The 24133-nt window shown below is 36.8% G+C and overlaps 1 protein-coding gene and 1 pseudogene across 2 annotated transcripts in view; one reads left to right on the top strand and one right to left on the bottom strand.

Annotated features, from left to right (window-relative positions):
• The window catches only part of DPP10 (dipeptidyl peptidase like 10), a 722439-nt gene that overhangs the window by 40917 nt on the left and 657389 nt on the right, over positions 1-24133 (top strand). The gene's annotated exons all lie outside the window — the stretch shown is intronic.
• LOC112313025 (nuclear transport factor 2 pseudogene) lies at positions 15089-15643 on the bottom strand (annotated as a pseudogene).

The raw sequence follows: 24133 nt of genomic DNA, 5'->3' as shown, positions 1-24133 counted from the left end.
AGAGGGGAGGGAAATGACAAGGGAAAGAAAGGAAAGGGTCATAAAGGAACATGTATAAAAGAACCCATGGACAAAGCCAAAGGGGGGAAGGATGGAGGGTGGGAGGTGAAGGTGGGTGGGGTGGGGGAAAGTGGTGGTGGGAAAATGGAGACAACTGTATTCAAACAATAATAGAATGATTAAAAAATCAAAAAGAAACAAAAAATACAATGGTTACACATGGCTAGCGGCTGCCACATTTGGGTAGTATTTTTCTAGAGATACTGCATCCATAAAGGGCAGAGAGGAGAAAGTATTTTCTTGTGTTACTACCTCACAGTTAATATACTACCTATAAAATTTTCTTTCAAAAACTTTTGAGAAAAATGATGTTAATGATTCTTTCTGCATATAAATTAAAGCATAAGAAAAATTTCAGTACTTGGTCAACTCAAATTTAGAAAGTAGGCAGTCCTGTATGGTAGTTGATCAAGGGAAAGATTGGTAGGGACGGTATGGAACGGGGGCAATAGAGAGGGCATTAGGACAACCAAACAATAGCAATAATTGGACTGAAGTGACCAAGTTAATGTTTTCTGTAAGAATGGATGGGTCTTCAGTACAAGAAATAGGATTGACTTGCAGTCTAATCTTAATTTTCTTCGAGTTATTCTTATTTTTCCCCCAACTTACTTCCACTGTGTATAGATTCATAGGATCCTTGGCATTTCTCAGATCTCTAAACAGTTAACTGTGTAAATGTTGAAATGTTATTAAAATGAGGAAGTGAAGGGCCATGCACATATATTCTTGTCTTTTATAGTTTTTCTCCAATTCATTATTCTGGGGTGAATAGAACGGAGAGGGAGATGCTTACTCACATTATATTGGGCTTAGCCGAATTCATGAAAACTAGAGTAGTTTCTCAAACTTAGACAGTATTTTATTTTTAGCCTCATCAAACTAATGTAGTGATTTTCCCATTCTGTAAAAAGAAAACATGCACACATCCACACATCCACACACACATGCACACGTACACACGTTGGAGTTGGCACTTTATCTTTGGCTTCTCATTTCTCTTTTTCAATGTCTCAATGACTTATTTTAACATCCCTGTCCAACACATTACTATTTATTCTCTACAATATATTTTCTTATGTTTGTTTATGGTTAAATTTTTTCCTCCTTGCTGTCTAATCAAAACTCTTTTCCTGCCTACAGAAGTTCACTTAATTGGCATATTAAAGCATATCATACGCAGCTTAACAATAAATATCATTGAGAAATTCTATTATTTAAATGAATATCTAAGTGATAGGATGGTGTAGGGCTGGGTGACTTTGAGCAGAAAAGATATCCCTTGACTACTATGAAGTTTCTTCAGTTTCCTGATTTAACCTGATTTTGTAAAGAAAAAGAAAGCTGATTAATGAAATTCTACAGTTAAAAATCCATTATGCCTTGCCCACCTGTCTTTAATACAAAGCTCTGCATTAGTGGGTGGCCTCTTAAAACACAAAGTGACTACTTCTAATGTAGGCAAGATATAAAAACACAAGAAGCAAAGAAATTAATTTAACTAGCTCTAGGGAAGTCATTTTCTACACATGTACCAAGACCTGGTCACACATCAGACATCAGCCTCAGCAATCACCAAATGCAGAAGACAAAGCCTCTAACTCTTAGAGCTCAGAGGAGCAATAGCTACTATGCAGACTGTGTAGATCCAACATGCAATTGGGGTGAATTTTATGATAGTGGCAGAAAAATCTGATGAGCTTGTTTTTTAGACAATGCCTGGAATTTTTTCCCCCCTCACATAAACTCTAATCTGCAAGCAATTCACAAAGCAGGTATTATGTACATTTTTCAAATGCGGACAGCGAGGCTCAGGAAAGTGGCCTATCTGGATGAAGCCTTGGACCTGCTGCATGGACAGAGAACACAGTATCCACACTCTCAGGGCAAAGACATAAAAGGCAGAGGAAGCGGTTTGTTTTCTTCTCCCTCCCTCCCCTGTCAGAGAGTGACAGAGCCTCTGCTGGGGAGCAGCGACTAAGTCAGTGAGAGGAATTCGAAAAGGGAAGGAGCAGTTTGCCATTCCTGCAGAGACCCGGTTACAGACTTTCTTAAGGGAATATGAGGACAAGAAAATGTTTCCCCCTTACGGGTGACTTGTGCTGTTTACTGGGTGAATTACTTAGGGAAATACGTTACTGTGAGTATTTTAGTAGATACCAAAGGAAACAAATTTCATTTTTTTCCCTTGGGCCATAAAATTTTATTGACTTAAAAGACTCTGTGACAACTCAAATTGTCATTTTTAAATTTAAAAAACTCTAGTACATTTATACAATGGAATACTATGTGGATGTAAATAGAAGGAAATCTTACCTTTTGTGATGACGTGGATGAACATAGAGACTATTAAGCTAAGTGAAATAAGCCAGCTAGAAAAAGAGTGATACCACATCTCACTTATATGTGAAATCTAATGAACAAAATCAGTTGACAAACAAAATGGAAACAGAGGCGTGGACACATGGGACAGACTGACAGCTGTCAGAGGTCAGGGGGAGAGGGGGAATGGATGTAAGAAGGTGAAGGGATTAGTCAAAGAACAAATATGCATAACTTAGACACAGCCAGAGAGAAGGAGGAATGGGGGAAGGGTAAAAGTGGGCAAAAATATGTCTTCCACATGTTGTTAATAAGTATTCTCTGAATGAGGATTTCACTTAAAAAGTGTTCTATTTATAGTTACATAACGAAAAACTGCCTACCAGATCACTCTTGCCCAGTGCTCTGAGAAGTACTTCAGTAGACAAAACACTTGATTTTGTTTAAAATAATTCTTCCTACACTTAAAATGCAACCATTGTCTTCCTTTTCCAAAGTGAACACTCGTTCTGCAGAATACATTTGCAAAAGTTTCATTAAACTTAACGAATATGAGTGATTTAGAAAATTCAGGCAATTCAGGCATGACAGTGGGATTAGGGAAACACTTTTGGCGGAGAGTAGGCTGTACGGAACCATTTGTTACACTCTCCAGCTAGGTTTACACTGCTGTTTAGCAGTGGTCTGCTATTGAGAGGGTATACATACTTAGTTTTCTGTGGTAATGGAACCAGTTGTGTTTTTTTATTTGTTCTCTAATGGTAACCAGTGTTAAATAATGCTAAGGTTATGCATGTGCACATTATTTGCTCAATCTGTACTCAGGTTAGGCTCAAAGGATTTTGCAACATGAGCCAGGCTGAAGGAGCTATCAAAGATACAATCATAAGGTTTGTAGAACTAGAAAGAGAAGATGACTGAACGAATATGACTATGGGAAATTTTTCCAACTGCCAACAAGTGTTTTGTTGACTGTTCCAGACTTTTAAAAGTGCTGTAACTTCAACATTTGAACCTCTTTTTTGTGTGCATAACAAACATTCTTGCTCTGTTTAATTTTAACTAGACTGAATGATGCTTACACTTTCCAGATACCAGCTGTTGAAGCAGCAACTTTCAAATGATTTTGCAGATCTGCGAACACATTATATCATTGTGTGTTTTGCAGCTGTCTCTTCAGTTAGCCTTGCTCTGCTTTTTGCAGAGTAACTTGTGTACAGTTACAGAAGAGGATTTGTTTTCTTTCAACAGTCTTGGCAATTAATGCTTTTCTAGCTCCAGTTTTTTTCGTCAGTGCAGTAGGTACCCTGTATTGTGGAGCATTTACAAACCAGGGAATTACTTGTCCTGGCTTAAGTCACTTTAAACTTATTTACTCAACAAATACTTAAGTGCCTGTTGTGTTTAAGACTACTCTGCTAAATGTTTTCAGACATGGAACAGTAAATAGTATAAAAATAGTATAAGTTAGTTGAATGATGTTTAGAAAGGAAGGTTATTCTAAGGAACACCAAAATTCCGGATAGGAAAGATAGTACATTACTTCAACACATTTGAAGGAAACCCAGTGAGGCCAGAGCAATGAGTCCAAAATCATAAGGTAAAACTTGCAACATAGCAGGTAGATTGTGACAGGCCATGTTCTTAGAAGTGAGCCTGAGGAAATGGAAAGGCTTTAGAGGTTTTCAGCAGGGGGTAGCACGGTCAGATTTGTGTTTCTAGGCAAAGATGACTCAGTGTAGTATGGAGAGTAGATTAGAGAGAGTCAGGCTGGGTGCAGGGAAAGTATGGTGTGTTATATCCTGCTATTCAAACAAATTATCAAAATATATCAAATGACTTACGAACAAGGTCATTTATTTAACATTATTATTAAAAATAGTAAAAGACCAGAGATAACATGCAGTTTAAGTTGAATGGTTGAAAAAATTATGTTGCTTAGCAAACTTGTTCAGTAAACTATGAAAAATCACCCAGAAAAATGTTATGTTATTGGAAAATTGAATGAAATATGCTATATTTTTTAAGAAGTTATCTCTGAAGAACACTGTTAAATGAAGAATGCACTGTGGCTAAAAGTATATGTAGTCTGCTATCATTTTAGTGTCAAATAGGAAAAATATGAGTATTTGTTAACATTTTAAAAGGAAACAATGGAAAAACAAATGCCATCTCAATAAAAATGACTTCTAGGAGTAGAGAGAAAATAGATAGTAGGAAACAGGTCAATGATATTCTTTCAAAATATTATTTCCTTTAGCATGATTTCATATATTTGTATATGTGTTTGTTAATATCATTAGGAAACAAGATTGTCATCAGGTTTTATATGCATTGTATATATGTGTGTATGCATGTATATAACAAGGGACGTTAAGTAATGGTCTCCAAATGTTTAAAAAAAACCAGTGGATTGGCAAGAAAGGGGCAGTGGAACTGGAGAGTCCGAGTTGTTGTCTGATACGCACCTTAACTGATATATACAATTATGAGCTAGACGGTAGATGCTAGAATTTTAGGGCTGGAAGATCCACTAATTTAAGCCCTTGGTTTAAGATGTGGAAACTAACTTTTGTGACAATTAAACCACCGTGCTAAAACTTTTAAAGCTAATTAATGGCAAAAGCTAGGATTCGAATCCAAGTCTCTAGGGAAACTGCTTTAAATTGCCTCGCCGAATTTAAAATTTTTTTCCTGATTTATTTATTTATTTTTCTATTCCTTCTTATTTTATTTTATTTTTTACTGTTGTTCAAGTACAGTTGTCTCTATTTTCCCCCACCACGCCCTCCACCCCAACCATCACTACTTCCCACTCTAATCCTACCCTACCCCCCTTTGGCTTTGTCCATGAGTCCTTTACACATGTTCCTTGATCACCCTGCCGCCTGCCTTTTCCCATTATCCCCTCCCCCATCCCCTCTGGTTACTGTCAATTTGTTCTTTATTTCCATGTCTCTGGTTCTGTTTTGCTTGCTTGTTTGTTTTGTTCATTAGGTTTTACTTATAGGTGAGATCATATGGTTTTTGTCTTTTACTGCCTGGCTTATTTCACTTAGTATAAATGCCTCTCCATTTTTATTTTGTTTTCCATTTTATTACCTTCATTTAACCTTAGCAATATAGCATTGAGTAAAAGACTAATGTCTTTTAATATAACTACAAATTGCTAAAATGAGGTCCTAAAGCATAGGAGGAGTGTTTAATGGCAGCTGCCTCTGCCTCCCGCTACCTGACTTTGAGCAGTGCATGCATTGAGCCCCACAATCTGCTGTGTATATTTACCCTATCAGTCTCACTTTTCTCCGTTACTCTGTGAGCAAGTATTGGTCACCACCTGTGTTCCTGGGACTGTAATCAGTGTTGAGTGTACATTTGAGTAAAGCTCTGTGCTTGAGCTCATGCAGTATGAGAGTAATGGGAGCAGTACACAGGGCAGCAGGCGATGGGAGCACAGGCCGTCCACATCCTCAGCAGCAGGACATCCAGACCTTTCTGGGAGTTAAGAATGGCTCCCCAGGCTTGAAGTTTGATTAAAGGCAGTGCCAGCATTGTAGTCTTAAATTTTCAGGAAGTGGAAGTTTAGGAAAACATTTACCAAGCTATAAAAATAATATTCATATTTCATATTTGTCTTTGATCCCTCTGATTTGCTTTAACATGTTTATTTTGAAACTCTTTCTAGGGTTGGCCTTGAGTTTTGACTGCAGCTCAGTTCTCAAACCAGAGAGTCACTGTAAACTGGTACCATGTTCAATCTTGGGCCAGCCCTCACTTTGTGGTTGTAATGACAAGAGTACTCACCTCTGTGGCAGTATTTTCTGTTCTTAAACTATGACATCCTGATCCCAAGGAGAGGTCCTTGGTCTTTAAAACCTTTAATTTTTAATAACTCTAACTTTAGTGACCAAATTATAAAAGTCTAACATTCTCATTTTAAGGAATATGTTACTGCCCTCATAAGACCTTCATTCTGTCCAAGTGCCCAAATCTTGGCAGAAAATGGTGTTTACACATTTTATGTTCTGTAATAACTCATTCCTTCATTGTTTTCATTGTAAGATATGCCAATCTGCATGTGTGTGTGTGTGTTTAAACATGAAAATAGGCATGTAAAATGGTAGTAATCTCATTCATTTGCCTTCTTGATAAAGTCAACTTTATTCTGTGGGTTTTGCTTCTCAGCCTTGGTTTTCTTATCACTTTTCTTTGTCTGGTTTAACTTACTTCTTTTATTCCTTGCTTTTATCATCATGCTTTTGCTCTTGCTCATCTTCTGAGCAAGCAAACAGACCTCTAGGCAATGTGGTCTTGCAGCTCAGAACAACAAAGAAAAAATAAATAACACTAACTGTAAAGAAGAAACTGTGTTTCCTGGAGATGAATTTGTGCCAAAGCAGATGCAAGCAGATGCTCTGGCAGGGACAGGGGAGAACTACAGATGTCTCACAGTGTATACTTCCTAGATTTAGTGACATGATAGAAATACAGAAAAAAGGCACTGAATTCCTGCAATAGATTTATCATAGATACTAACATCATTGATAGGAGATTAAATAAATACAAGCAACACAAAAAAGACATACTTAAAACATTTATATTTTATGGTTGCTTGCTTATTTTGCAAATAGCAATCCATAGGCATTTGAACAGTGATATAAATCTGATACCATTTTTGTACTATAAGGGTTAATATGTACCTTGCTGGGAATAGTACTATTCATTAAACTGAGTATTGTTTTACTAAATTTATGTGTGCTTTTCAGAAAGATGAGTTCCTTGCTTAGTTTCTTTTGTTTATCTTATTAATGTTTTGTTGCCCTTTTGTTTATTTTATTTTGCTGTGAGAATGAATTTTTGAAATGATAATTTATTAATGGGCCACAAAACACTCAATTTGCAAACATATTAAAAACGTTTGACTAAAGAAACAATGTTCTCTTTCTATTTATTTGACTTGGAAAATTTGACATTGTATTTGACTTTTCCTAAAGCAGTAGTTTTATTTCCTCACATTATTAATATTATTATTTTTTTTAGAATTCATTATTATCCTATACATTTGAATAACATATCTATAATGGAACAATGGAACAATAACTGCAGTGGAATAATTAGAGCCAATCAATTGTTTTATTTAAGTGGTTTTATTTGTTTTAAACTTTGAATGTGTGTGGATATATCAGGCAGAAAGAACCAGTTTGAACAAGAAAAAGAAAGATTTCTATGGACGTGTTCTGGAATTTTTCTAAATTGCTCCTAACACCACTGCATTTGCTGGAACAAAGAACAACCAGGTGTGGTGACTGAGAAGAGAGGCTTTCCGGTGTGCCAGCCAAGACTTAGACCTGGCCCGCCCCTTCCTAAGTATGCGACATTAGATTGGTAAGAATAATGATAACAGAGAAGTAGGTATCAGGCTCCTTATATGTAAAATGGCCCCAAACCAGTGCCCACCTGAGAAGGCAGTTGTGAGACAACACATGAAAATCATTTAGCATTGTCAGCCCCTAGGAAGGACTGAATAAACTGCCATTGGTTAATAGTATCATTATCATTTCTCTAAGTTCTACTAGTTCCTGCTTATGAGATTAGCCATACAACATCATCAATGCAGATAAATTTGGGATTTAATAACATTGACTTGTTTTGGCTACTGAATTATTTTTAATATATAATATCCATAGTATTTATATATTATATCATATATAATTCAAGGAACTCCTTCATAGGTTTTTCTTTTCTCCTTAGAATATTGACACATGAAGATAGGCTATTTTATTTAATATGGTAGTAATATCCCAGTTGACAGTCATGTATATCATCAGAAGCAATAAAATTAATACCACTATAGAGCATTCATATATTGAAATATTTTGTCCATATATTGTTTATAATACCTGCATGAAATAAGTAATGCCAATATGAAATGGAGTTAGAGAGAAACTACTAGGAATTTTTTTGGTGTGTAGGAGGCAACAATACTTCATTTCAATAGCTGACATTTTCTTAGTCAATTTATATTTTTAAAAATATTTTACTTATTTTTATTTTAGAGAGAGGGAAAGGGAAGGAGAGAGAAACAGAAGCAAATATCTAGGTGAGAGATGAACATCAATTGATTGCCTTTTCCTATGTGCCCTGAATGAGAACCGAACCCGCAACCTAGGCATGTGCCCTGACGGGGAATTGAACTGGTGACCTGTTGCTTTGCTGGATGACACCTAACCAATTGAGCCACACTGGCCAGAGCTTATTATTTTTTCTTGATTAACAATTAAGTGCTAGTTAAAGTTATTTGATGCTATGACTGTTTAGCTCCTTAAGCAAAAGATAGGTCAAAACCATTTGATTTGTTAACTGTACAATCAGCATTATGCAAAAGTAATAACCAATGATGCATGGCTTAGCTCTGACCTTAACCTGCAATTACTTCTCCATAAAGCTCTGCTGATGCCTTTGTACTTTATCCACAAATTAGCTAATTTTCAAGTTGTGAGGTTAATCTTTATCTATGTTACCTTTAAATACTTATTGTTCCCTAAGCACTTTGGTACTTAGAAAACACACTGGAGTGAATTTCCTTGCCTGAATCGGTGATGTCTTGACCCTTTATTACAGACCCTTTGAAAGATGTGAGACAGTTTTACATTAAGCAAAGATGGCCAAAGCAGCCTGCTTTATTACAGAAAGAGCCCAGCAAATATTACATGTACCAGTGTTTTCCTTTGCCAGAAGGCACCCGCTAGTAATTCAGATCAGAGACTGCCTGTAGTTGTTAAAACCAAAATGCTCACTTTGATCTGCATCTAATTAAATTTGACATAAACTTTTGTGAAGCATGCCTTTAAAAAGTCCATGCTGACTCACGGGTCACTATATGGCTGCATGTTCTTTTAACATATGAGAGGAAATTATTTATTTGTCTTTGGGGGAATGGTCTATGTAATTATACTGTCAAACCAATTTCTTCACTTGCTGTCTACGTGAAGCACACACAAGTGTGCTAAAATGCCTTTTACACTGACACCTTCTTATTGCACTGTAACTTATATCACTGTGTATATACATATTTGGGTTTATTTGTCCATAAGTTCTTAAAATAACATGACCATAGATGCTCTGTCTTAAGGGAATTCAGTATTTCATTATGAAAAGTCCTTGAGTTATTTACATTGGGCTTATTACACATGAAATTGAAAGAGTCTGTTTTACTTATTTTCAGAATCAGTAAATAGTTCATACATGTAAGTATAAAATACAGACTCAACGACATGACTAGCCATGGCCATTAATGTTTAATTTTCATCTCTGTTACCCTTTAAATGAGTTCTTAAAAATAACCCTTGTAAAGTCTGTAGAATACAGTAAAAGGGTAAAAGGGATGATCAGCAATTATAGAAGAGTAGAATTTCCAAGAGGGTGATAAGAAAGTCTTCACTGAAGACTCATTTTAGATAGCTGGGGTGGGGTATATGCACCTTGCCCCTGTTGGATGCAATGCTTTTTTATTTGATATATTTTGTCTCAGAGTCAGTGACATATCTTGGAGTGGGAAGCAGTATTCTAAACTAGCATTAATTTACAAAAGATGGAGACTATACACTCAAGCATATTATAGACCCATTTTACAAACCTCTTGCTCTTAAGAAACTCCACGCAGTTTTATCCTGCTTTACCTGCCCACACTGTGAAGGGGTGATAAGTGTGCTCAGTACTCATCCTTAAGGCTTGATTTTGTTTTTATTGTATTGCCACAGTTAATATTTTTGTTTGCTAACATACATATGCTTAATTCTAAGTGGATACTAATATGATGCATTCCAGTTCACAGTATGCCAGTATGATTAGCAAACCCTGAGTCCTAAGTACTATAATATTAAGTTTAGATCTGTACCACCTATACTGCTATTATTTCAGTACTTACAAAAATGTAATCAATACATTTTGGGGCATATTTATGTACTTAATATATTGACTCAGGTCCTTAAGGTACTCTTTACAGGGTGGGGGAAAAGTGGGTTTACAGGGTTCATATGGAAAATAATACAGTAATTAATAAATGACAATGCAGGAATTAACTCAGTGTTTTACGTACTTACAATTATAATCCTACTTTTGCCCCATCCTGTATTATACTGAAATGAAGGAGGATTTACAGCTTAAAAAAATTACAAAATGTTTTAGTAAAAAATTAGAGTAATTTTTTAAAACAACATTTAAAATATAGGTATCAGTTGTGCAGAGAAATTCTGTGTTTGCAAAGCAAGCCTTCTATGGACTGGAGTTGGGAAGCAGACTTGGGAATATAACATAATATCCTGGCAAATGTGGCCAGTGGGTTGGAGAGTGCCATGCAAATTGAGAACATTTGTGGATGTGGAATGAATGGGGGTTTGGTCTGGGTGCCAAGTCAATGTAAGGAATGAAAGCTACATCCCATGAAGATGGTTTAGTGACAACCCTGGCTTTCAGCAAGTTGATGAAAAGCTTTATTATTCCAATTCTGCAGCGGTGGCAGGAATCCTTTGGGTTTAAGCTTACCCAAGAGTATTACCTCATTTCCAAGTCTAAGTACCAGGCTCTGATGGATGGTATGAAATTGTTAAACCCTGTGGATTTTGAAAGGCCTTTTGAAATCATCTGTATCAACAGAAGTGATTTTAAATACACTGAGGGTTTTTTTTTAAATTAATTTTTACTTGAGCCTACTTTGAGAGGAAGCAGAGAGAAATATTGATCAGTATTGTCATGTGGTGTGCATTTTCTGTATGAAATAATTATTTCTGTCACTGAGCATGTTATATGAGAGCGTCACAGTTTGTCCTTCCTTTGACTTCCTTCTTCTTTATTCAATAACAGTCAGTGGGCCTACATTGGCCTTAATGTGAGGTTGTCCTCTGGCTCTGGAGAAATGTTAGAGGTTTGCCTGATTTGCTGTGTCAGCTCATCACAAGAACTGTCATTCCCATACCCACCTCCTGACTGCAGTCTTGCTTGACAGAATTGTGACCACCCTTGCTTCCCTGTGACTTCAGTTTCCAGTCCACTCTGTTTGACTGTTTCCCTAAATGGCCTTCATTTGTTTTCTCTGTACTCTTGTTGTGGTACCAATATCACTGCCCTGTTAATAGCCAAACCACTATCTGTGGTATAGACATGAAGCAAATTGGAAGATGGGGTAAAAAGTTTAACCTGCTTCATAACTAGGTTTGGTTTTAAAAACCTGTGCTTTATTCCATATGAGACAGTTTGTGTTATGATATACATATATGGTAAGAATTTCATTGATGTTTCTGGTGTTGTTTGTTCAGAGTTTTGCCTCAGAACAAAAGCATTGGTGTTATTTCTGGTCTGGTACACACACTATGCCCCTACCTATGTGGTATCAAAGATTGACTTATAATATTGGCTCAAATTAAGAAACATCTTTATTCCCATTTAATAGGAACTCACATAATTTCTTCCAATAGTGAAAAATTTAAATTTATTTGACCAATGTGGCTAACAAATTAAGTTTTGATTTTAACCCTGAAAAGCAGAAGGCTTTTATAAAATATACCATATGACTTTACATCTGAGGAGTTCATGGAAGAATCTTATATTTTAAAATAGGCCACGTGTTGTTGCCATGGATGTGCACATGGAAAAATTTAAATCCTGCAATTTTATGGAGAGACCACGGAACATAGAACTTTCAAAGAGGATTTTGTAAATACACGCATGGCTAATTTAGCATAATCAAAAGCATTATATATTTGAATTTAATTGCAATATACCTGTCAGATTTCTATAATGTCATCTGCTGGGATTTATCCCTTCATGTGATACACTTCTATTCATCTTTAGGACCTGATTCACAAATTAATTGCCCATCATCTTCCAAGTGAATCATTTTCACTTAAGGGCTTTACCAAGCTATTTCATAATTAGGACCAATGAAACAAACAAAAAAGCCTTTATTTTGAAATCTAGATCTGCTAATTATGAGCTGTTTGACCTTGGAATAATTGTGTACATTCTTATGTAAACTGGCATAATAGTACCTATTTATTACTAGTAACTGACTCCATTCTTATTTTTTATTGTTTATTCTATTACAGTTTTCCCAATTTTCTTCTCTTCTGACCCCCTCCACCCAGCCTACCCCTCTCACCCATATTCAATCCACTTTGCATTGTCCATGTCCATGAGCCATTCATATATGTTATTTGACTACTCCATTCCCCTTTTTTCTACCCTACAGCTATCAGTCTGTTCCATGTCTTTGGTTTTATTTTTCTCATTAGTTTATTTTGTTTATTAGATTTGAGTTATAAGTGAGGTCATATGGTATTTGTCTTTCGCTGACTGGCTTATTATTTCACTTAACATAATATTCCCCAGTCCCATCCATGCTGTCAAAAAAAGTAGGACTTCTTTCTTTATGCTGTGTATTATTCCATTGTGTAAATGTACCACAATGTTTTGATCCACTCATTTACTGATGGGCACTTGATCTGTTTCCCACACTTGGCTATTATAAATAGTGCTGCTGTGAACACTGGGATGCATATGTTCTTTTGAATTCGTGTTTCAGGATTCTTAGGGTATATTCCCAGCAGTGGAATCGCTGGGTCATAAGGCAGTTCCGTTTTTAATTTTTTGAGGAAATTCCACAGTGGCCACACCAGTCTTCATTCCCACTGACAGTGCACTAGCATTCCCTTTTCTCCACATCCTCTCCAACACTTGTTGTTTGTTGATTTATTAATGTTAGCCCTTCTAACAGGTGTGGGATGATTTTTCATTGTGGTTTTAATTTGCATCTCTCTGATGGCTAGAGATGTTGAGCATTTTTTCATATGTCTACAGACCATCTCTATGTCCTCCTTGGAGAAGTGTCTATTCAGGTCCTTTGCCCATTTTTTAATAGGGTTGTTTGTCTTCCTGTTGTTGAGTCCTATGATTTCTTTCTTTATTTTGGATATTACTGTATTTTGCTATGTATAATGTGCATCCATGTTTTTGAACATGTTATACACGGTATTATTATACCCATGGTATGCAATTATGGTATGTAATTATACCCATGCATAATGTGCACCCTTATTTTTCCCTCAAAAATTTGGGCAAATAATTGTGCATTATACATTCCAAAATACAGTAAACCCCTGTCTAGTGTATTGTTTTCAAATATATTCTCCTATACAGTCAGTTTCCTTTTCATTTTGGTGATGGTTTCTTTAACCCTGCAGAAACTTTTAATTTGAGGTATTCCCATTTGTTTATTTATTCCTTTATTTTCCTTACCATAGGAGATATATTGGTAAAAATATAGCTATGTGGGATATCTGAAATTTTACTGCCTGTGTTTTCTGCTGAGGATTTTTATGGCATTATACTTATATTTAAGTCATTTATCCATTTTGGGTTTATTTTGTTGTATGGTTAAGTTGGTGTCTAGCTTCATTTTTTTAAGATGTACCAATCCAGTTCTCCCAACACCATTTATTGAAGAGGGCATTTTTACTCCACTGTATGTTCATGACCCCTCTGTCAAATATTAATTGACCATAGAGACATGGGTTTATTTCTGGGCTCTCCATTGTATTCCAGTTAATGTGTGTGCCTGTTCTTATGCCAACTAGGCTGTCTTAATTACAGTGGCCTTGTGGTACAGTTTAATATGAGGTATTGTGATTCCCCCAACTTTCTTCTTCTTTCTCAGGATTGCTGAGGCAATTTGAGTTCTTTTTTGGTTTCATATATTTTTTTGGAATATTTGTTCTAGATATGTGAAATATACCATATGTATTTTATTTAATTAATTAATTTTAGTTTTTTTTATTTTGGATATTTATTTATTTTAAATATATTTTATTGATTATGCTATTACAGTTGTCCTGTTTTCCCCCTTTACTCACCTCTGCTCTGCATACCCCCTCCCACCTACATCCCCCCCTCTTTAGTTCATGTCCATGGGTCGTACATGTAAGTTCTTTGGCTTCTATATTTCTTATCCTATTCTTAACCTCCCTGTCTATTTTCTATCTACCATTTATGCTACTTAGTCCCTGTATGTTTTCCCCCTCTCTCCCTATCCCACTCCCCTGCTGATAACCCTCCATGTGATGTACATTTCTGTGATTCTGTTTCTGTTCTAGTTGTTTGCTTAGTTTGTTTTGTTTTTATTTTTGTTTTTAAGTTCGGTTGTTAGTAGTTGTAAGTTTGTTGTCATTTTACTGTTCATAGTTCTGATCTTCTTTTTCTTAGATAAGTCCCTTTAACATTTCATATAATAACGGTTTGGTGATGATGAACTCTTTTAACTTGACCTTATCTGGGGAGCACTTTATGTGCCCTTCCATTTTAAATGATAGCTTTGCCGGGTAGAGTCATCTTGGATGTATGTCCTTGCCTTTCATGACTTCGAATATGTCTTTCCAGCCCCTTCTTGCCTATAAGGTTTCTTTCTTTCTTTTTTTTTTGTTAAGAAAACTTTTGTGGTTTTATTGTATCATGAGGTATTGAAACATCTGAACAAATCAATATCTGGGCGGTGAGGCAGCTGCTTTCTCCTTCACTTCTTTGGGTTACTAGAGCAACTTGTCAGTAGATTAAAAAAAAAAACAACAACAACCTTTTGCATTACTTAAGTCTTTCCAAGGCATGTGCTAGTACAACACAAACTTCTATCAGATGTAACTAGTCTAGTGTCCAAACATCATGCACAAAACCTAGGTAGCAGCAGCGCACTGTGCCCACTCCCACCGCAGCCCTGCTCATTTGTGTATGATATTTGGAGCATCTGGAGGAGTGTGAATAGTATCGGGAAGAGGGGGAGGAGGAAACAGCATGAGTGCCTGGCTGGGAGGAGGTCAGCTGAAGTTGTGCAGGGCAAGCCTGAACATGTCATTGGTGCAAACCCAAGCATCGTTGATGTTCTTTAATAGGAACATCTGGTAGAACCCCATGATGGGGTCTTCATCGGCCTTAAGCTGGCCCACAACCATGCTGATGATGCAGCTATCTGGAACGGGCTGATGGTCCTATACTGTGATGCTGTGCTGGATTTTCTGGAATGGAAGGCTAGACAACTTCTCTACAATGGCAGCTTTCCCCTGGAATTGCTGTCCTTCCCATGTAAGGCATGACGTGTCAATGTAAATTGTGCCTAGTTGGGTTCTGTCATTATCAAATAACTGGTACTAATGTTGAATGAAGCTGGATGCAATCTGCTCCCAAATTGGCTTGTCTCCCATTCTGGAGCATCACCCGGCCTCTTAGAGACCTGAGGGGCTGGCACGATGGTAGCCCCAGCGGAGGCAGCAACCCAGTGCGGTCTGCGACCGACTGTCCCTTCACCCCTGCCTTCCCTCACCAACCCCGCCATAAGGTTTCTTTTGAGAAATCAGCTGACAGTCTTATGGGCACTCCTTTGTAGGTAACTGTCTCCTTTTCTCTTGCTGCTTGTAAGATTCTCTTCTTAGATTTAATCTTGGGTAATGTAATTATGATGTGCCTTGGTGTACGCTTCCTTAGGTTCAACTTCTTTGGGACTCTGTGAGCTTATAGACGCCATACATATTTTAATAGGAATTACATTTAATCTATAGAATATTTGGGGTAGTATCGACATTTTAATGATGTTAGTCTTTCCAATCCATGGTATATGCTTCCATTTATATGTATCTTCCTCAGTTTCTTTCTCAGTGTTCCATAGTTTTCCAAGTACAGGTCTTTTATATCCTTGGTTAAATTTATTCCTCAGTACTTTATTTTTGTTGTTGTTACTATAGTAAATGGGATTTTTTTCTTAGTTTCTCTTTCTGACAATTCATTGTTGGTATACAAAAATGCAATCCATTTCTGAATATTGACTTTATATCCTGCTCGTTTGCTGAATTTACTTACTAGTTTTTGGGGGGAGATTATAGGATTTTCTAGGTATACTATCACATTATGAATAATGACAATTTTACTTCCTCCTTTCCAAATTGGATGCTTTTTTTTTTTTCCTGTTCGAACCACTGTGGCTAAAACCTCAAGTGCTATCTTGAATAAGAGTGGTGAAACTGGGCACCATTGTCTGGTCCTGATCTTAAGAGATCAGGCTTTTAATGGGCTTTTAGTTTTTGCCCATTGAGTATGATGTTGGAGGTATGTTTCTCCTATATGGAATTTATTATATTGAGGAATGCTCCCGCTATTCCCACTTTTCTCAATGTTTTTATTATAAATGGGTACTGGATTTCGTCAAATGCTTTTCAGCATCTATTGGTGTGATCATGTGATTTTTGTCTTTCATTTTGTTTATGTTATATATTAGTTTAATGATTTGTGAATATTATATCATCCTTGTATCCCTGGAATCAATCCCACTTGATTGGTGTGTGATTTGTTTATTGTAATGCTGGATCTGGATTGCCAACATTTTGTTGAGGATTTTAGCATCTAGGTGGTTCAGAGATATTGGCCTGTAATTTTTTTTTCTTTGTTTTGTCTTTCCCTGGTTTTGGAATTAGGATAATACTGGCCTCATAAAAAGAGTGTGGGAGTCTTTCCTCTTCATGATTTTTTTCAAATAGTTTGAGAAGGATAGGTGTTAGTTCTTTGAATGTTCGGTAGAATTTCCTTGCAAAGCCATTCAGTCCAGGGCTTTTGTGTGTGGGATGTTTTGATTACTGCTTCAATTTGCTAGTTGTTATTGTCTGTTCAGGCTCTGCTTCTTCTTGATTCAGTTTTGGGAGATTGTATATTTCCAGAAATTTGTCCATTTTGCCTAGGTTGTCCAGTTTCTTGGCATATAGTTGTTTATAGTGATTTTTTACAGTGTTGTATTTCTGTGGTATTGGTTTTTATTTCTTCTCTTTTATTTCTGAATTTACTTGGTTCCTCTCTCTTTTTTTCTTCATGAGTCTTTTTAAAAGTTTATCTTTTCAAAGAACCACCTCCTGGATTCATTGATTCTTTGGGATGTATTTTTAGTTTTTATGTCATTTAATTCTACTCTGATCTTGATTATTTCCTTCCTTCTACTCGCTCTGAGCTTTGTTTGTTAGTCTTCTAGTTTTTCGGCATGTAGGGTTAGGTTGTTTATTTGAGATTTTTCTGTCTCCTTTTGGTAGGCCTGTATTGTTATGAACTTCCCTCTCAGGACTGCCTTCACTGTGTCCCATAGGTATTGTGTTGTTATATATTTATTTTTATTTGTTTCCAGATACTTTTTGGTTTCTTCCTTGATCTCATTGTTAACCCATTCATTATTTAATAACATGTTATTCAGTCTCCATGTATTTGAATGTTTTTGAGTTTTTCTCCTTGAGGTTTGCTTCTAGTTTCAAGCCATTGTAATCCAAGTCAGTGCTTGATATTATTTCAATTTTTGTGAATTTGTGAAAGAGTGTTTTATGTCCTACAACATGGTCTATCTTTGAAGATAATCCATGTGTGTTTAAAATGAATGTCTACTTTACTTCTTTGGGGTGAAATGTTTTATATATATCAATTAAGTTCTTTTGATCTACAGTGTATTCAGTGCCACAATATTCTTGTTGCTTCTTTGCTTGGAAGCTCTATCTGTTGTTGACTATGGGGTGTTAAAATCCCCTAAATGACTTTATTGCTATTAATGTCTCTTTTAATATACTCCAAGATTTTCCTTATGTATTTAGGTGCTGCTATGTTGGGTGCATACAGGTTTACAAAGTTTATATCCTCTTGCTGGACAACTCCCTTAAGTATTATGTATGACCTTTTCTGTCTCTTCTAAGGCCTTTTTTTTACTTTTTAAAATCTATTTTGTCTGATGTAAGTGTTGCTACCTCAGCTTTTTTTCATATCCGTTTCCTTGGAACATGTTTTTCATCCTTTCACTTTCAGCCTTTGTAGATCTTTTGTTCTAAGGTGGGTCTCTTATAGGCAGGATATATGAGGATTGTTTTTTTCTTATCCACTCAACTACCCTATACCTTTTGATTGGAGCATTAATCCATTTACATTTAAAGTTGTTATTGATAGGTACTTGTTCATTGCCATTTTTTTTCTTTTGTACCTGTGTTCCTCTATCTCTTCTTTCTCTCTCTATTTCTTCTTCTTCTTAAAGCAGTCCCTTTAGCATCTTTTGCAGTACTGGCTTGGTGATGTACTCTTTTAGCTTTCTTTTGTCTAGGGAGCTCTTTATTTTGCCTTCTATTTTAAATGAAGCCTTGCTGGATAGAGTAGTCTTGATTGTAGGTCCTAGCTTTCCATTACTTGGAATATTTCTTGCCAATCCCTTCTGGCTTATAGTGTTTTGGTTGAGATATTAGCTAATAGCTTTTATGGAGCTACCTTGTATGTTACTAGCTATTTCTCCTTTGCTGCCTTTAAGATTCTCTGCCTTTAAATTTTGCCATTTTAATATGATGTGTCTTGGAGTGGGCCTATTTGGGTTCATCTTAATTGGTATCCCTTTTGCTTCCTGGATTTGCATGACTTTTTCTCTCATCAGGTTAGGGAAGTTTTTCTGTCATTACTTTTTCAAAGAGATTTTCTATCCATTGCTTCTTTTCTCTTCCTCCTGGCATCCCTATGATATGGATATTATTACGGTTCTCATTGTCCTGAAGCTCCCTTAAACCCTCTTCATTCTTTCTGAGTCTTTTTTTTTTGTTGTTTCATTGCTCTGCCTGGGAATTTTTTTTCTACCTTGTCTTCTAGCTCATTGATTTGATCCTCTGCTTCATCTAGACAGCTTTTAATTACTTCTAGTGTATTCTTCATTTTAGATATAGTACTCTTCATTTCTATCTCATTCTCATTCATAGTTTCTATGTCCTTTTTCATGCTGCTGTAGTTCCAACTAAGTTCTTTGTAGCTCTCATAAAGTTCCTTGTCCTCACAGTTCTTTAAGCATCCTTATAACCATTTTTTTTTGAACTCTATACGTCTGATAGATTGCTTGCTTCAATTTCATTTACCTTTTTTTCTGAGAACTCCTCATTTCTTTTTTGTTGGAGTTGTTTCTTTGTTTCCCCGGTTTTGGTGACTCTTTTTGATTGTTTCTGCATCTCATTTTGCTATGCTTTGACTCTCTGTCTTTGTGGCATGGCCTTCTGTGGTAAGAGTTATGTAGGACTCAGTGGTGCAGGCTCTTGGATCTCCTGATCTGGATGCTCCAGGGATGCCTTTTATTCAGTTTGTGTGGTCTCTCTTATTGTACTTGGGCTTGGCTTTGATTATCAATGGCTCATTCATTGGTGGGTTTTCCCCTCCAGCTGGATGACTGAGAGTCCCAGCCCCCACCACATCTTGTATGCTGTTGCACAGTGCTGAGAAAACAAAGCAAAACTACCCAGAAAACCAATCCCATGCCAGCAAAAATAGCCCCCAAGCACATCAGCAATATCAACAGCAAATGAGCAAAGATTAATAAAGGTGGAAATAAATTAAGAATATTATACAATAGGAAAAAAGAATATGAGATGACTAAAGGAGAGAAAAATGATTTTGTGAGGCAAGAGTGAGGAGAAATAGTAACAGTAGGGAATAGAAACAAGGTGAAGAAAGGGATAAAATAAATTTAAAACATAACTAAAACAAGGAAGGTCAATGGCAAAATAGGGTAAGAAAAGGAAATTTTTTATTATGAGGTTTGAAATATAATAAAAACATAGTGAACCAATAGGAACAAAAATTGAAGAAAAATCACAACCAAGTCAGTAACAGCAATAGGTGAACAATGATTAATAAACATGGAAAGGAAATAAGAATATTATAAGAAAGAGAATATGAGATGTCTATAGTAAAAGAAAAGTATTTTGAGAGGATAGAAGGAGGAGAAATAATAATAGTAAGGGATGGAATCCAGGGTAAGAAAGAAAAAAATAAAATTCGTAACTCTAATAACCAAGGGCAGGAGGAAGGCAAAATGGAGTAAGACAGGGGGAGAGTAACCTATGAGGTTTGAAATTTTAAAAAAAGTAAACAAATAGGAATAAAATCGGAGAAAAACAGCAATAACTGCAACATCCATGCCAAACAAGCAATGATTAATAAATGTAGAAACCAAATAAGAATATCATAAGAAAGGGAAAAAGAATATGAGCTGACTAAAGGAAAGAAATATGATTTTGAGAAGATAGAGGAGAAATAGTAAGAGTAAGGAATAGTAACAAGGCATAGAAAGGGAGGAAATGCAATTTAAAACAAAAATATAAAAGGACAGGAAGAAGGCAAAATAGAGTAAGACAAAAAGAAGGGTACAATGTGAGATTTGAAATAAAAATAAAGAGTATAAAAGTATAAATAAAAAGAATAAACAATTAGACAAAAATAGTGAATTAGTTGAAATACAGTTGAAGAACAGAAGAAATGTTAAAAGGCTATGTGAGAGAAAAAATAACACAAATTCTGAAGGAGAATGAGGTAGAATTCATTTCAGCAGTGTTTGGTATTTTCCTTCTGTCTTGTCCTTCTGGATCTGCCTCTGGCTTTTTATCAGCTCAATGTCCAGGGATGGGTCATCCAACTTCTGACAGCACTGCATGTACCTCCTTCACCTGCCTCTAGAGGGGGCTTCTATTGCTATTGGGAGGGTGGGAGCCCTTGTTTTCTCCTGGGAGGCACTGTTTTAGTCTCCTGGGAAAATTGTGGGTGTATTTTCCTGCCCCTGCACCACCTTTTCTGGTCTGTCCCATCTTATTTCCAATAGTGTATAGTTTCTGATGAGCCAGGTGTGTGTTTCATGGGAGGAGTCAATCTGTGTGTGTGGTTCAACTCTTTCCTACTTGGTGCTGATAACAGCTCTGTGTGTGAGCCGAGGATGGGTGAGGCTCTGATTCCCCTTTTCTGCACTAATTTCTGATCTCCTTGCCTTACTGGCATCAGTGGAATAGTGTATGTTGTCTCTCTGAGAGAAGTACAAAATGGGCTCTTTTGACATTTCTCTTCCTGTCTTTCTTCTGTAGATTTGCCCCCTGAAAGGGGTTCCTGAGCCTATCCTGCCTGCAGAGCTTCCCAGATGGATGCAGTGCTTGCTCTTCTTCAGGAAATGAGGGTTGGATACATCCTTCCCTTCCCAGAGGTTTCAGCTTTGCTGGGGAAGGGGCTTCTGCCTGACTGTAAATAAGCTCAGGTGCACTGCTCTCGCCTGTCTAATTCCCAGTGCGCTGCCCTCTCAGTAGACACAGTTCAGAACTCTGTTTTGTGTAGCGCCCAGCTTGCTAGTCGTGGTGGGCTGGAGCCAGAGACCCCTTTGCTGTGCAACTTTCTGATGTCCCTTCCCAGCTGTAGTCAGTGGGAGCAAACTGCACTTTCAGTTTTTTCCCTTTGCTAGGACAGCGGCACTCCAGGTCCTACCAAGCACACTTTAGCTCCCCTTTTAAAAAGTTTCTCTGTGGCATACTCCCTGCAGTACCAAGTCACTGTCCAGATTTCTGCACACACTACCTCTCCAAAAAGCCAGAAGTCTCTCAAGGTCATGGCTGGCTGTGGCCTGCCCTTGCCTGACCCAGGTGAGGCCCCTTATCCTTTGGGGAGATAGAGTCCCTCTCTCTCTCTGGCACTCTCCCAGTTGGCATTTGGCACACAAGGTATGGATGTGCTGCCCACTGTGTGTGTATAGCCTGGATCTTCCCGACTTTGTGTATCTTCCCAAGTCACTCCTGGCCCAGGCCTGGGAGTTCCCTGCCCTGGGAGGGGAGGGAGCCACAAAACTCTGATTTCTGATAGTCTCTCCATGGCTATAGGCACTATGCAAGGGGTATTTTCTCCTTCAGCTTATAAAATCTCCTTACCACCCATTGTGAAATGTATTTTGTACTCCTTGGCTTGCAAAGTTCATATCAGCTAAGATTCCATTGATCAGGTTATTTGTTGGAAGATCAACAGAGAATCTGAGTTGGGGACAAGAACTCAGCTTCCACCTGCTTGGCCTCCATCTTCTCCCCTGTCCCCCTTTTTTGAATGATAAAAGACATTTGCATGGTAAGCGATGTTAATCATAAAACTTTTGGCTGTAATAAACCATAAAAAAATTTATTTGAGCAAAACTATTATAATCCAAGACACGCAGATTCAGGTAGCTGCCCAAACTGGGCTCTGGAGAAAACAAATAAAGGCAGAGTTTATAAAGGCAAAAACCACAAAATGCAGTCCTTTCATGCAAATAAGAGATTGCTGGCTAGGCTAACAGGGATTGGCTAGTTCCAGTATGCAAATGAGGGTGACAAAAACTACAAGAAGGGGAATAAAGTCTATATTTGTCCATACAGCATTTCCAGAATGTTTATGTCTAGGTCTTAGGCTGAGTGTAGTTACAGATTTACCAACTTAATAGCAGCTGTGAGAGCTGAGGCATAAGATGTGCACAGACCGCACTTCCTTTATAGCCTCCTGACTCCCTGTAAACAGTCTCTGAGCAATGCTTATTCCATTTTATGTTCTCCATTATCAGCACATGTAGAGAGCTGGTCATATAAGACTCATTTAAGAATTCTGTTTTTTTTTTGTGAATGGTGGTTATTATTATTATTTATTTAAGACCACGACATTTTAATTCATTTCTTCTATTACTACTTCCCTTATTATACTAGGTCTCTTTCCAGATGGCAGTGACCTGTTAAGTATTGGTCTTTCCTCAGTAGTTTAACATGTGTCCTAAACATTTTATGTACTTAATTAATTTACTGTGAATAAAGAAAGTCATTCCTTTGCAAAATGCTGCCAGAAGGACTTACCAGATACACCTTCTACACCTTCAATCTTATTTTATTTTAGTGCTACCCATCACCCCTCCTAAAGCATCTAATTTCTTGCCCATGAAAATCAAGCATTTCTGAGAACTGCATCACTGAGGTTGGCTCTGTATTGCCTTGCCAAGAGTCTTTAGACTGAAGTAATTGGTCTCCTAAAATGCACAACCAATTCAAATATGTTTAGCCTTTGCTTGCACAATTATTGGTTACTTATGTCTAGAAGTGTCCTTGCCTTATTTATTTGTTTAACCTACTTAATTCAAGACTCAAGTATCACCTTCTCTTATACCTCCTCCTAGGCTTAGGTACACTTCTTCTATGCTCTGCTTTGCCTACTTGTCATATGTCACTTAACCTCTATTGTTATTATTGTCTTTGTCTGTTTCCCATGAGATTGTATTCTTTTCAAGGACAGTCATAATTCCAGTGTTATAATTAATTATGAATGTTTTGTCAGAGATTTAGTTTTTATTTCTTTTAAAAGACTTAGTAAACATGTGTTGAGCTGAATTGAATATTTTATATAGAGTCTTGCTTTCTCAATACAGCTTCTTGACTTGCTTGCATTCTAAAGGAAATAATTCCTATTTTTGCACTTGCCTGTGTAAAAGGTTACTTCAAGGCCTTTGTATATTAGCTGTTAAATGTATGTAAAATATTGAACTCAAGAGGTAAGATTTGAGGTTTGGGGAAAGGAGAGAGAAAGGATTTGGTTCTTCTTGAAGTGTGATCTTTAGCCTTACATAGCTTTTCTGTGAGTTCAGTCAGTATGCAGCAAGAAAATTCTGCTGGTTCCTTGCATTTTCCAGAAAAAAAGAACTTTTAATTCCTTCCACTTATACATGGCTTTCTTAGAGTATGACATTTGAATTAAATATGTACCTTAGGAAAAATATATTTCTCTTAAGCTATATAATTTCCAGTTATTGTACTGGCATAAGAGTCAAACAGTAGCCATATCGTATTTTGTAAAGAATGACAATGTACTTTAATAAACCAAGAAACAAATTGGTTTCTTAGAAGATTTTCCC

Source organism: Desmodus rotundus, chromosome 2 (assembly GCF_022682495.2).
Source record: "Desmodus rotundus isolate HL8 chromosome 2, HLdesRot8A.1, whole genome shotgun sequence".
NCBI lineage: Eukaryota > Metazoa > Chordata > Mammalia > Chiroptera > Phyllostomidae > Desmodus > Desmodus rotundus.
The sequence above is the reverse complement of the archived record's forward strand: the minus strand, read 5'-3'. Positions and strand labels throughout refer to the sequence as shown.